The sequence below is a fragment of the Cupressus sempervirens genome, chromosome 1 (genome assembly GCF_028749045.1).
Source record: "Cupressus sempervirens isolate cs-2001-9-10 chromosome 1, ASM2874904v1, whole genome shotgun sequence".
Taxonomy (NCBI): domain Eukaryota; kingdom Viridiplantae; phylum Streptophyta; class Pinopsida; order Cupressales; family Cupressaceae; genus Cupressus; species Cupressus sempervirens.
Genome location: NC_143118.1, coordinates 346,068,077 through 346,084,534, shown reverse-complemented (window position 1 = coordinate 346,084,534; position 16,458 = coordinate 346,068,077).

The window sequence follows — 16,458 nt, the reverse complement described above, 5'->3', positions numbered from 1 at the left end:
AGGCGAGGTGCAGGTTATTGACACCTCTACACCAAAACTAAAAAAAGAAGAAGGGGAAAAGGTAATAATGCCTGCTCATGGTGAAAACAGTGAGAACCCATAGGAGAAAACTGATTTGAAGGTATCACAAGATCATCCTTCTTTGGCTAGCTTGGTAGCCACATATTCTGAGGAGCCAAAATAATGAGACAAATTAGAAGTTGATGATTCACAACAAAAACTAGAATGGGCCTACCTGAAGGAATATTTGATACACCTGGCATTCTGTTGTGATTGTTTTTGTCTTTTGTATGATGCTTTGTTCCTCGGACACTTGTCAGATCACAATTTCCCTTTGCTTGTTGCAACTCATGCTATATAAATGAGTTTTCAAGGCATTGTGATGGTCTGAGACTTGTGTAATTTTTTGTTTCTTTCAAGAAGAGTACATATTTAGTCGGTCCAATAGTATGTAGAGGTTTTGAGTTTGCTTTCATTATACTTTATGATAAGCAAATTGAAATGACAGAAATGGCAATCTATTCTAGGCATTCAATTGGTTTTCTATTGATTATTGTATTAGTCATTTGAAAAGGATAATACAAAGGGGTATTTACATTATATCTATGTCGTCAATTTTTGTCTCTAGTTTATGGGTTTTTTTACTTTGAAGTCATTTAAATAAGGTTTATTTGACTAAATGTAGTCTGGATGGGTTGTATGTTGGTTTTATTGTTTCTTTTAATTCAAGCAATTATATAAATGCTTCAGTAAATCAGTAGGGTTTATGAGTTCATAAAAGGGATATTGCATAAGAATGGAGATGGGCGATTGCAGTTGATTAATTCTTATACAAGTTATTTGAATTAGATCTCCCATCAATAGTCAATTTCTTGCCCAATGGATAAGGCACTAGTCCTATAAATCAAAAGTAAACAAGGATGAATTCTACTGCTACATATCAAATCATCTTACAAAATCAAAATTATTTTCAATCCTATTCAAGATTTATAAATGCTGGTCTCAACTCATTTATATCTAATTCCTAAGTCTTAGGTAGCTGCTATTTCCAAGAATATTTGTGAATTTTAGAAGAATTATGACAAGATTTGCTGATAAGGGATGTGTATAAGTTTGCGAACATTGAAGAATTGAAGTGAGCTGTTTATGTATGTGAGGGTAACATATGAGAATCAAAATTAAACTAAGATAATTTCATACATAGTTGCATTAGAATTATCCCTAGGTATACCCACCTTGGTTTAGCAGAGCCAGAAGAGTAGAAAACCATCCTTTGGTTTTGTTGAAGTTGGGTTATAGTGATACGTTCATATAGTTGATATTGGGAATTGGCTAATCCCTAGATTGTGTGAGTCATTTCACTATGATATTAAGCATTTTGTTGCTTGATAGTTTCAGCAGTTTGAAACACCAATAGCTCACACACTACTTGAGATCTAAAATAGAACAAGCTTCAGCAATACATTGCAATATATATATATATATATATATATATATATATATATATATATATATATATATATATATATATATATATATATATATATATATATATATATATATATATATATATATATATATATATATATATATATATATATATATATATATATATATATATATATATATATATATATATATATATATATATATATATATATATATATATATATATATATATATATATATATAGTGGATCTTTTGGCACTGTTACTAAACTCGTTTACCTTCTAGGTAAGAACATAAGTTTGTTTCAATATACAAATCTTCAAAAGGAATTTCATATCAAAAAAAAAAGTAATAAGAAATAAATTAAATTGCAGTGCACTAGGAATAATATAACACACAATGAATACTAAACCTCAATTGAACAAAAGACTATACAGTGGCTTCAATAAAACTGATGCTACACCTAAACCATCACTTGTAGCAAGCTACTTGAAGATATGTAGTACAAACCATCCCAGAGAACAACCTCTAATTTTTAAAATCTTCGCTTTTATTGGGTGAAGTTTTACTTTTTGCCTTGGCAAAGTCAACCAGGTCTTCAAACAGCTCATCTTCAGGTTTAACTTGTTTGTTGGAAGTTAAAGATTGTTGTGGATATGCATCATTGTAAGTTCCATCATGAATGGAGATGAAAGCCAATTTGCCTGACTAGATTCTTATAATGAATATATGAGAGCACTTCAATTTCATTTTTGAATTCTACTACACCATGCACTTGTAGATATCCTTTCTTGTTCCTCTTTTTTCCCACCACTTAGCCCACATTATTGAGTGTCCTATACAAGAAAGTCTTATAGCAAGCAATTTACCCAAGATTCTTGGAGTTGTTCCTCTATAAGTTATGATGAAATCATGAACTAATTGCCTATTATCTAAGAAAATGAGAAACACTATAAGACACTTTGTAGTGCTGCAATAATAGCCAAATCACCAAAGTAGACATGCTTTTTGGATCATATTCTCTCTTAGACACAGATGTAACATGCATTTTGGTTGTAGGTGATTTCTAGGAGCTTGGGGTTCACTATCAATTCCAACACCTTCGACTAAAATTTTTGAACAAGTCAAAAGTTGTTCCACTATAATGATTAATAATAAACTTTATCATTTTTCAAGTCAAAATTTTATCACTAGCAAAAATGGTAGATAATTTTGTTCATGGTCTCAAGGAAAACAAAGACTACTTGACAATAGCAAGAAACAACATAGATGACTTAGAAATAGTCTATCACAATGAAAGACATATTTTTCCCATCATAACACTAGCAATGCTCTACTGTCTCATTTTTGGTAACAAAGACATCCCCCAAACATGAAGGATTCACCCCCCAAACATCTTCAAACATTAAATGATCCACTATCTATTAGACTGGTGTCTAATCTAGGCTAAACCTCCATCAGCAATTACCATCCAACACTGCACTTACACCAAGTTTTCCCACTCTCTTGAATTTGGTTAATATAGTACAAATAAATTATCACAACCTCATTTTCTCTCACCAATAACAATAGCTACAGGTGGTAGGAGAGAATCTACATTGGAAACTTTAGAATAAGTATAGCTGATTGTGCCTAACCAGTCACTGGTTTGAATGCACTAGTCTATTATTCCTTACTCAACCCGAAATGAAAATTAAAAGAATGCGTGGAAAAGATAAAAAAAATAATAAAATTTTCTCACATTAAATATTAGTCAAAATGCATTTGATACATCATAAGAACTCATGATTCCATGGGACAGATACTGAATTGCAGAGAACAAGATTATTTTATTGATTAAATTTTTTTCACAATGCCTTGTCTCACCACCCCAACTCTACTTCTCCCCCAAAAACTTGACAAATTCCTTCTAAATAACCAAAAAATAGTAAACAACCACTTCTATCTAACTATTTGATTGTTACTAGTTAGTTATAAACTGAAATTTTTTTTCTAAGTTGACACAAAGTGTCAACTTCGACAACTTACAATCATATATGCATTTAATATATTTCACTAACATTTTCAAAGGTTTTATAACTTCACTAACCCTTTAAAGACACCTAAAACCCTTACAAGCTTTTCTTTGCATTTTTTCTACATTTGATACTTTTCTTATAGGTGGATATGTCTATCACAAACATCCAACATGTCTATCCTTAGACTTCATGGCAAAAACCCTACAAACAACACAAAAAAAATAAGGAAATGAACCATCCAAACATCTCTAATATCTTGTGGATATCCCAAAGATGCATAAGTGCATGACTTGTGAAAACCAAAAAGATAAGACTAACTTGTATAACAAGCGAATAACCAAAATGATTTTATGTCTGTGTTATGTTTGACAATGATAATGATATTTGGATTCAAGTATGAGGAAATTTGTATCAATCAATTTATTAAATATCATTTGAATACAAAGAAGATTTTAAGAGATTCAAAAGCATAATTATAAGCCAAATTTGTAGAAGACCTAAATCAGACCTAAGTGAACAGACATGTGAAGGCTTATTTTGAATATGATGAGCAGATCTAAGGCATAATTTTTATGGAGGTATATTTCAAGTTTAGAGCATTTATTGAAAAACACTATTTCAAATCTTGGTGGATTATTCATAAGTACAAGGCAGATTTGTTGAAGACTTCGAAGGAGATCTAAGGAAAATTTACCTACATTATAAACACTTTGCATTTCAAAGCTCAGTTCCTTCTGCATTTAAGGATTTGAGGTTGGTGTCTCTTGCTAATTGAGTCTACACATTTGTTTGAAGTTATATACATACATACATATGTGTGTGTGTGTGTGTGTGTGTGTGTGTGTGTGTGTGTACATACACACACAATTCACCTATAAGGATTTCCATGCTAAATAGTATATGCATCTTGTCTTCTTTTGTTAGACATCAACTATGTGAATGCTTTCTACATTGCTTTCAGTTGACTAAATATATATAAGAAAATATGCAGGTTTCTATGGCAAACTAACTCCAATGTGGACAAATATCTAATAATTAGGATTTAAACTAAGCAAGAACTATATGTTCAAGGAACCAAAAGATGACTGCAATGAGACTATTACAAGGGAAAAAACTTCAGTCTTGTTAAAGAGAATTGGGATGTGTGTTTGAAGACTTAACAAATTTGAGTTTCACTTGGTTTCAAGAATACTATAATATTCTCTACTTAACAAGGCCAACCGTGTGAAGGTGGAACCTCATCTGGCCTCACCCCCTCCCCCTAACACCAATCTAAAGTACCCATTATCATTTAATTACATACTTCATTCACTCATTCATCCATTTATGAACTATAACATTCAATCAATACAATCACATAACATTCATTAATATGATATAAAATTCATTAATACACAATACTAATCAAAACTTCATTAACACATAACAATATTCATTAACATAAACTAAAAATTGCTATTAATATGCATCATTCATACAAAATTACTTTAAAAAAAGTTCTTTCATTATCCAACAAGGTTTATCAAAGAAGATTTTTAAAACATCATTTCTTTTTTTTGTTTTTTTGAGCTCTTTGAAAAAAAGTGCTCATAGGAGCATCCATATTTGCTTCATTCTCCTCCTCTTCTAACACATGTAATTTCAAATTATGATGGCTCCTTCTTTTTGGAGGAGCAGGAGGTTATTGCACTAAAGGGGGCTCTATTGCAAGAACAAGTGAATGCAATAAATTGGCATACTCTTTTTCTTTTTCTAACTGTTACAAGTTTTTAATTAAGTACGAGTACAACATAAAATGCATTTTTATTACCTAAAAATGCCACATCATCTACATTAACATTTTGATCTACCACCGCGTCAACATGTTGAACACTTGGAACATGGTCCACTGCTTCAGCATGATGTTCAACATGCTCTGAAATATTCAAAAAAAGGATACATGTCAAATTCCAATTGAAGATGTTAAATTGTATTCATAATTGCATAATTAATTTCTAGTAGCAAATTAATACCTCCACCACTATAATGCACATCACGGCCTTCATCAAGAGCAGGTTTTTTGGTAGGATATGAAGGCTGCAGTAAAATGTTATGCACATTGTTATGTAGTCAATTTACATTTAAAACTAATACCAAAAAGGAATCTTCTCAACTATTTAATTTCATTTGCTTTTCATCTAACCAATTTACCTATGAGATATCATTTGGTGCACTAGATTGTTGGGCAAGGCTTACAGATTCTTCACGTAGGCGTGCAACCACAACTTTATAGCCTTCCTTCAAGGCAATTTTTCTATCTTCATCTGTGACCTCCACATTGAAATTTGTGCCCTATGTTTTTTGCTTGATAATGTCAGTTTTCCATGTATGGTTTCATTAAAAAAAATTGTTTGCAACATTATATTAAAAAAAAAATACAAAATTCATTGCTCTACTTACAACTCAAGGCTGTAGATTCATATAGCCACCGGAGCCAAGTTTGTGTTGGCCAACCTTTTCTATTCTCGCTTTTGTAGCCACGGATGTGTCCTACAATCTATGAACAATTTCAAACATCTTAGATTATATATTTACAAATATCAATAATTAGTCCATGATTACAATGTACTTAATACTATAATTACATACCTCTTTTTTCCCTGTGATGCTTCATTATCTCTATCTACACATAGCCTTTTCTCCTTTGCATCTTCTATTATATCATTCCACTCCATTGGTGGAATCATAGGAGGACGGTCATACTTTGGGTTATCCTTAAGAGCCCTTCTATATTGATCCCTCATAGTCTTTATATGCTTTGCTACTCTTTTCAGAAGTAGGCCAATGTCAAAAATGTTTTTCCCAAATTTTTCCTCAATGGATGCAATTAGCTGAATTTTTAATTCCACATCTTGTAAATTCCACATTTTTAAAAACAAATAGATTGTTAGATTAATAGCTTTAATATATTACAATAAATAGAAGAAAACAAAAATTATATAGCAATGATATGAAACTATGTACCTTTTATGTATGGTAGGTCCAAATAGTCTCAATGTCATATGAAAAAGATGTTCAAAGAAAGCATTATTACCTACAAAAACATAAAAGATTTATCAGTCCAAAATGAGTAATGTAAAAGTAAACTAAATTTACACTTTAAATAATATCAATTTTAAAGCACCTAGAAGCTTTCATTCTCTTAATGGAAACATAGTTTTGTTATTCAGCAAAAATTTCCCTCCATACGAACCAATACTAATCGCATGAACTACTCCAAGAAATAGATAACCTTCAGTATAGTACTGGTCTCTATTGGTCTACCTCCTTGCCTATGTCCATGTCTCTCTATGTGTGGCTATATTATATATATGTATGTATGTGTGTGTGTATGTGTGGTGTGTGTATGCATGTGTTTGTGTGTATGCAAGCTTCTGTATACATTATTTAAGCACTAATATGCTACTTTATTGTTCATCAACTTGTAGAAAGACATTACAAAATATCACACATTACAAAATATAGCAAAACAAGGTTTTACCAATTCTACTGGGCATAGATGATGATGTTTACATGGTCCTTGTTGCCGATAATGCAGTAGACAATAGTAGACCGCCAACTGAAGGAGGATTCTGCACTCCATCATGAGTTGAAGAATAGAATATTGTTAGCAAAGACATTTGAAATGGATAAATATCAAATGGGATACTAGCGAGAAACATCCACAAAAAAAAGGCAAGTGTTATAATGTTGATCAAAACAAACAAAGTGTTACTTACACGAAGGTACTGGGCAACAATCCTGACCATGTTCACCATGTGACCTCGTAAATAGCACATATGTCTATACAAGAACACATAAAATTAGAGATCATGATCCATAAGATACTATAAAAGATTAATATCTATTGAACTTCTATTACTACTTACTTTCAAAGATTGGATTCTGCGGTCCAATTCTATTCTTAGTGCCTCTTTCTCCTCACTTCTGTCACCCTTGATGATAATTCTAACAAGCTCATCAGTGTATCTTTGCATAACTTTTTGGGTGATGAATACAAGGTCAGTACGAAGGCCAATGTCATGTAGATATGATGCCCGTATTTCAGATTGCATTTGATCAGGGATCATTGTAGCTTTTTCCTATCATTTGTGACATCAAATATTCGTATACTTTCATCAAAATAACTCCAAAGCCATAAAGAAAAGAACATAATAATAGGACATTTGTTTCTATATTAACATTAAAATTTACAATAATTAATGTTTACATCTATTGAAGGTGTCTGAGATGGTGCATCCATATCGCCCTGTGAAAAAAATTAGTAAGTCTTAGAAATCAGTAGCAAAATTAAAGTAATAGACTTACCAAAAAAAATATTAAAAATAAAGTAGATTGTATATGTAAACCATTTGTCTTAAGTTAAAAATTTAGCATAACTAATATTTATCTCTAAAAAAATATTTGACATGTTCTACTTAATGTTTATATGTGCACATATGGTTTGGAAAGAAATATTTGGTCATACAAGACCCTATCATAGTTGACATTGATTGTATTTGAAGATTTCATTGATCATCATGATCTTCATCCATATCATCATCATCATCGAACTTGTCACTTTGATCATCATCGTCACCACCACCATCTTCATCACCATCATCATCCTCTTGATCACTATCATCATCATGACCATCATCGCCATGATCATCACCATCTTGATCACCATGATCATGATCATCATCAGCATCATCATCATCATTATCGCCATTATTGTTAGCATGACCAAAATCATCACCATCTTCTTCTTCTTCATCACTGGGTAACTGTTGTTCTTGATAATCATTTACTTCCTCTTGTGCTTCTTCAATATCTTCTTCTTCAATCACATTATACTTTACTAGCCTTCCTCTTGGGTCATGTCTAACAACAAATGACCAACCTGGTTTGTCTAGAACACCAAAGTAAAACACTTTCTTGCATTGAATTTGAAGAACATAGGGCTCATCTCCAACTGGATCAAATAACCTTGTATTAATCATAGTAAATCCACTATCGTGTTCAATAAATGTCCTATCGGGATCATTTCGATTCAGTCGTAACCTAAACCATTTGATGAAAAATAGAACTATTTTGAATGAATCAAAGTTGCACTCAAGTATATCATCCAAAATGCCATAGTATCAATTTTTAGATTGTTGAGGATGTATGTCAGTTCTAGATGAAATATTGGTGACTGTGAAGACAACACTTATCCCGAAATCACATGTTTTCTTTGTTTCATCTAACTTTTTTGTGCATAATTTATAGCCATCGTAGTACATAGCTTTGTGGTGTTTGACCTAAAATTATTCAAACATGTCAAGAATCTTCTCATTGATCTGTGAATTGATATTAAACTTATGTCTCATGATTAGTAATCTTATGCATACCTTTGTATTTCTGAAGCCATATATTAGATCAAGTACCATTGGCGTAACATTGGGATCTCCATTACGATGAAATTCTTTAACCAACGATGCAACACCATCCCATGTTAATGAGTGACCATTTTCTTGAGATTGTTCAATCCACACTGTCATCTAATCAAGATTGTTTGCAATGTACAAGTGTAGTGCATCCCACTCATGACCAACTATAAAGAAGACAATTACTCCAGTTAGAAACAACTTATATATATTGATGATGGATAAGAATTGTTAAATTACAAAAAAAAAACTTATAATTACCTGTCACCCTCCTCAATCTACCTTTCCCTGTTAGGTACTCCCCTTTGAATTTTTCATTACAGTTGGGATCCCAAATGCGATCTACATGGATATCTGCTACAAAATTTGGAAGATATTCACTGATATACACCATGGTCTGGTATATCACATATCCCTCTATCATAGAACCCTTAGGATGTGCTCTTTGTCGAACCAAGCCCTTCATAAATTTCAAGTGCCTCTTAACCATCCATATTGATCAAGCTTGTACAGGTCCACACAATTCAATTTCCTTAACTTCATGTATGAAGTAGTGTTCTTGAGCATTGAAAAACGTTGGAAGTAAACACTTTTGCATTTCACACATAAGCTGTGCAATTTTTCTCTTCCAATATTTTATATCTTTTTTATCAATTTCTTTAGATAATAACCATCTAAAAGAGATTCAACATGCAAAAACACATAGAGGAGATTTCAAATAACAAACTACAAATCTAAGAAAAACACTCTTCTAACCTCATGTATTTTTCAAGATCATATATAACTTGTTTAATACTGTTGTCAAATTGTTGTGGAAGGGACAGAGGTAGGACGAACTACAATCATTAAAAAATGATCATTTCAATATATTATTAAATAATGCAACTGGTACTACATTCAATCTTACAAATATACTATAAATAGAAAACATGACTTATCTTGAGGAAGGTATGCCAATCATGTGTCTTCAACCCTAGCTCAAAATCACCTTTCTTTGATATAAGAGTGCTTATATTTGCAGCAAATCCTGTTGGAAATTTTTATTTTTTTTATGAATTTTTTTAATGCATCACTTTGTTGCTCTGTTAATAACCAAGGAAGGGCACTTGTATTTATGCGGTCTCCATTCCTATTTGATTCAATGAAAACTTTTAGTGCATGATTAGCTTCATGAATGTTAGTACAAATTTTAGCAATTTTTTTTCTATCACACCTTCCATCGAACATTTTTCATAGTGTCTCTGTTACATTCTTTCCAATATGCATAGCATCAAACAAATGCGCAATTGGGAGATCCTTGTAGTATGGTAACCTACTAAATTGAGTAGGATAACTTTTCATTCCTCTAAGAATTTGGTCATTGATGCCTTGACAACTTTCACAAGCATCAGTTACAGCATTAGTAAATAATAGACAATATTGAAATACAAATTGTAAACTTCGGACGACCAATTGGACATTACCTCGACAATTTAGTCGATCATATTCCAACTTCCATAAATGAGGTGTCATTCTTCATGGCCTTGATGATGTCTCTTCTTTCCCATTGAAAAGATGTTTTTTAGCAATTCGATACTTATGATTATGGTGGAGAAAGTGTCTAAACTCATCAAACACCTACTTTCCTAAACTTCTCGAATGATGACATTTCATCTTTGGACCACAAATTAGACATGCAAATTTTCCTTTTGTCTAAAGACCTAAAAGATCATGTATAATTGGATTATGTACAATGATCATGCACAACTTAAGGATTTGATAGTAATGTGTAACCACTATAACATACCAAAAATTTGTAATCTTAACAATATAACATACCGCAAAAATGAGTTAGCCTAGGGGCATCATGTATTGTCCATACAAGCATTGCATGGAATTGAAATTGTCAATGAGCTATCAGTCCAGAGATGTCATACATAGTGATGACATTCCATAACTTCAACTACTCATCAATTAGGGGCTCAACATACACGTTTATATCTTTAACTTGGTATTTACCTAGCAATTGAATGAACATAAACATTACATAATTATTATAACCATTTTCATAGACTATTTATAAATTAATTTAGATAACTATAAAATAAAAAAATACCTAGCATAATCATTGACAACATTATTTCCTCCCTCTTTATGGACATCCAAGGAAGAATGTTATTGTTAATAACAAAAATAGGCCATACTAAGTAAACAGATCTCATATCTTCATATGGATTGAGACCGTCCACTGCCAATGAAAGTTTCAAATTACGAGGTTCTTCTTTAAAGTGTGGCCATGTTTCTTCTATCTCTTTAAATGTAGAACCATCGATAGGAATTTGCATAATGTCATCCTAACTTCTATTGCGTGCATGGTAATCCATAAATTGTGCCAAGCTAGTGCACCTGAATAACCGTTCAAGACATGGAATAATGGGAATGTATCAAAGAACCTTGTGAGGCACTTTTTTGTTATTTGATCTGATCGATATCTACTAACATGACAATCAGGGCATTCTGTTGCAAATTCTTGTTGTTTATGATATAGAATGTGATTATTGGGACATGCATGTATTGTTTGATACTTCATTCCAATCTGATCCATAATGTTAGATAATTCTCGGTACGAATGAGGCAAAATGTTTGATGGTGGTAACAAAAACTCACTAATCAACCTACAACAACAAATATGCATTGTTAATATAATGAATAGTAATTGTATGCTAACATTGAAGATGATAAAAATGACATACCTTATCATACGTGACATTGCTACATTGGATATACTATTCATAACCTTTAAGTTCACCAAAAATACTATAGTTGACAATAGAGTTGTTGGGAGCCTTCGTATAAGGGCTCGTGTGCCTTCTCAAGTAAAAGTATATCAAGACCATCTTCACCATTATTATCAAATTCACTAGTACCATCATTGTGAGCCTCTTCATCACTTGCCTCAATACCATCTTCTTCAAACATGTCCTCTGGCACATTATCATCTTCTTCCATGGGAGTGTTATCCTCAGCTTGGATATTCACACCTCCATGTTCCTCTAGTAGGAAATCCACATTCAACAATGGAAAAAAATCATGGCCCCCTTCAACATGACCATATTACCTACAATGACTCTGGGCTATTATGATTAGAATTCTTTGATTCTTTAAGCCCTTACACTTTTTGCAAGGACAATAACATTTATCAGGTTTTCTTCGAAACTGAGCCCACAATGTAGCCATTGTCTCATTATTTTGTTCTGGGTTCATATTGTTAGGCATGGTCTTTCTTCACAGGAAAATATACCTACAAATAAATTGGACATGTTGTGATTAATTTTTATATCTGCACATATGGTTTTTGTTAATTAATGTTTTCAAATGTAACTAAAATGATTACAAACATATCAAAAAGGACTTCCACATGGTCTTATTACATCAACTATTCTAACATGGTCATGTTGGTTATCTTGAGATCTTAATGTCTTCTCATGCCTTCAACCTTGACCTTGATGCTCTTGCATCATTCTCCCAAGGATCAACGAAAGTTGGATCATCATAGAATTGAGTAGGCAGACCTTCTAGGAAGTTGCAATACTTCAACCTTGTAAGTGTCACGTCAATGCAATGGGTACTAAACAAACAATTTAAGTTGATGAGAAATAGTTTTTATGAATTCAAATTGTAAGCATCACCTCAATGAATTGGGTATTAAACAAACAATTCAAGCTGATGAGTATGGGTTTTTATGAACCACAACTCATGAAATATGCATTAAGTCCATACCTATTGTTTACAATGAGTATGGGTTTTTTTTCTAAGAACATACCTGTTGTTTATAGTTAGTAAGTTTCTATATCCTCTAAGAAATTTATTATGTCAAATCAACGTACCCAACATCTAGCAGATAAATGTGCAATACAATTTGTGTGCTATTCACATTAAATTGTATAAAAATGATCCCTCAATTGAGGACAAAGTATCTTTTAATGAGTACATCAGATATGTTGGTCTGATTTTTTGCGAATCAAATTTTCTTAGGATCATAAAAAAAATCAGATGAGAAGTTTCTGATAAGTCATAGGGCTTTAGGTTTTGGCATAGTATATTTCGATACCTTTGAAAAATCCATGAAAAGCCTTAGGTTTGTCCTTTTAAGTTTTTCCTCTCGCAAATTTTTTTTTAAAAAAAGAAAAAAAAAACAAGGAGGGAATATTCTTTTCCTACCTGCTTGATCATCATTGTTAAGTCTTTTGAAAAAGGGGTTTTAATCTTGCTGTCTAATTTGATTTGAATCTACGGTTGTTGCATGTTTGCTATGGCAAGATGCTCGTCTGTTATGCATAGCGAGGTAGTGACCATCGAAGAATTATGTGTGATACTAAAAAGTGGAGTCTGGTGCCACAAAATATGCTAGTGGGAAGATCTATTGACCATGTACTATGTCCCAGACTAGTCAGTTTCAAGAAGAAAGGCAAGTGGAAATATTTGCAAGTGGTGTCACCGGAGTTTAATTTTATCCGAAAATTCGCCAAGTTGCTAACTGAAAACACTTGCGACTTGTTGGTGGCGATATAGAAAATGCTTGGATTTTCCAAAGACAACATCTTTTTGAGATTAGAAGTAATTTTGAGGATCTCGAGGAGGATATGCTACATGTTTCACTTTTGTCCCTCTGCAGGTTATTGTCTTTTGTAATTTCTTTTTTCGAGTGTTGTTTTTAAAGTGGTTATCGAAACTTGCCATATCACTACCCAAATTTTTGGTTTTTATGCTAGTAGCGATATAGCAATTGCTCAAAAAATGGTAATGTAACTGAAAATTCCTCAAAGGTGGGCCCTGAATGAGTGACATGATAAGGCTAAGATGTGCAAATCAAATTACATGGTGGCATCCTATTGAAATATCTTTGAGCCAAAAAACTTTGATTCGTCGGAGCTCGCCATGTCACTAGCTAGATTGTTGTTTTTTTTTCCGATAGTGACATAGTGACCCACCTGAAAATCATAAACACGGTGAGGCCCAAGACATGTGATGTCATCAAGAGATTTAAAAATATATATATGTGCCAGCGTGTTGAGCCAGCTCAACGACAGCAGTATCATGGACCCACTTCCCATGTATAAAATACAAAGATTTCTGATCATGAGATCAAGCCAAGATTAAAGGCCATCATTAGCTCACTATGAAGAAGTGCTTGGAAGTTATGTATAGTGAGTTGATGAGTGATGGCCCACCATTGTCGTAGTAAATTACTGATCACAAGATCAAATCTAGATCGATGACACTCATTAACTCGCTATGAGGAGATGTGCAATAAATAAGTATAGTGAGTTAACGAGCAAGGGAACCACCATTGTGTTCTTAAATGTTATTTCAGTTATCTGCCACATGATTAAAGTAAGATCAGTGGCTATCGCTAGCTCGCTATGGAAAGGTGCTCGAGAGTTATGTATAACGAGTTAGCCAGTTGATGACACATGTTTGTGGTCATTTGTGGGCCCATTTTGAAGTGCCAACCTTGAAGGAAAAGTATAGATGGAGGTATTTCATTGGTTTGACTGCCAATGTGTTAAGAAGAAAGCTGAGTCAACCTAGTTGTCATTCCTAGGTCATAGGATTTCTCATGGATCAATAACACAAGTTTAAAAAAGGAAATGCGATGCCACTCTATTTTTCTGTCCTGTGCATTTATGATAAATGAAAGCTTCGCGTGTGGAAAAAATAGAGTATAAGACAAGAGATTTTCATTAATTCCAGTCCCACACGAGCAAAGATTGTAGATTTTTTGAGCACAAGAGCCTATTGATTTCGTCGTGTTAAGCTTGGTAAGAATGTGAAAACTATTCCTCAGTTGTTTGAGATCAATTACAGAGGTTCAGAGAAGAACAAGTTCAATAAGTCAAGTAAGTACTCATACTGTAACCTCTGTGGCATTCCAGTTCTCTCAATACTGTCAAAATGCCTCCTAAAAAGCCATTTTCTGGGAAAATTAACTATATGGATAGGAATGTCCATGATGATTTATTAGAATTACTCCTAGAGTCTATTGTAGAGCCTACACAAGTTAAAAAATTGATTTCCTTAAACCCTAGCCTTAAAATTACGAATGGCCTGTATGACAAAGGGAATTGGGTAAGGGATGCAACAACTACTCAAATTGGTCTTATCCTATTTAAAAAGTGGTTTTTAGAAAGGAAGTTGTTTGCCCCGCATGCTAATGTTTGGAATTTTGATTTGGGAAAGTTAGTAGTCCCAAGTTTTTTCATGGATTATGATTTTCTTGAAGCCATTGCTAAGAATTATGACCAAGCCATTAGGGTTGTAAGAAGAAAGGATGGTGTGCCTCTGGTCTCGATTACTCCTAAAGAAATTAGAGTGGTTTTTCACCTGGAACCATTATCAGATTACCATGTGCAAATCAATATGCTAGAATTAGAGAATTAATATAAAGCAAAGAAGGATGTAATCAGGGGAGGTGCACTGAGGGCACATATTGGCACAATAGGAACTTTGCTAGTAATTACTGCAACCTCTAGAGAGCCTTTTAAGAAGAGTCTTTTTACTTCCCAGGCTGTAGAGATATACAGGACCTTATGCCAAGTTTTTGGTGAACATGAGCAAGAACTTATGCCCATTGGTTTCATGTACATGATGGTTAAGATTTCTTCCTTTGGTGTAGATGTTATTTTTGATTTTGCTTCCTTTTTGGCTGAAGAAATTCACATTGGTTTAGTTGGGATTGCGAAGGGCAAAGTGGAAAAAACATTTGGTCACTGCTCTCTATTAATGCATATGTTTCTATTCAAAGGAGTGACATATTTTGGTAATGAGATGGAACTAAACAGAGAGGAGAATGGGGAAATACTGCCAGTCCAGTTTTGGAGTGCAAATATGACTTGGGATGCAAGTAATGCTTGTTTTGTTAGATTTGATAGATATTTTGCTTCTAAGCTGAGGTGCCTTATATTGAGTGACAATCCCAGAATCCCCAAAGCACTAATGAGTCTCATTAGGCCTATGGATAACCCCCATGACTTGAAAGTTTCACATAATTGTGGAGATATCATCCCTTACTCTATTTCTACTATTTTTAGAATATATGGTTTTAAAGGGAGTCCTCATGTTTTGCCTTACCAAGTACCTTTGAAGGTAGGAGTGGTTGAAGTTTTGTGGCAGTTAGGGGGAGTTGAAGAAATGTTTTTGTTGAAAAGGAAATTAGGGTCAATTTTCCCTACTTGCATAGTGGCCCATTAGTTTTTTATTACAAAAGGGGGATGGCTCTTGTTGCATAAAATTTTGGAGCAGTATATGATGGCTGTCTCTCATCCCCATTTTTGTGATTCTGAGGGATTTTTCAATCAGATGTTGAGGCATAGAATCAAGTTGGGACCGGTCAAGCATGATTCTTATTATCTAGAGGACATTATAAGGAATGAATTCTCATTGCAGGAGTAGGAAACTAGAAAGGAAAAGTGCAGAGTTTATTCCCATGTCTTAGAATTCATTCATTGTTTTGATAATAAATATGATCCTTTAGATAATGTCGTTACAGAGGTTGGCAAAATAAG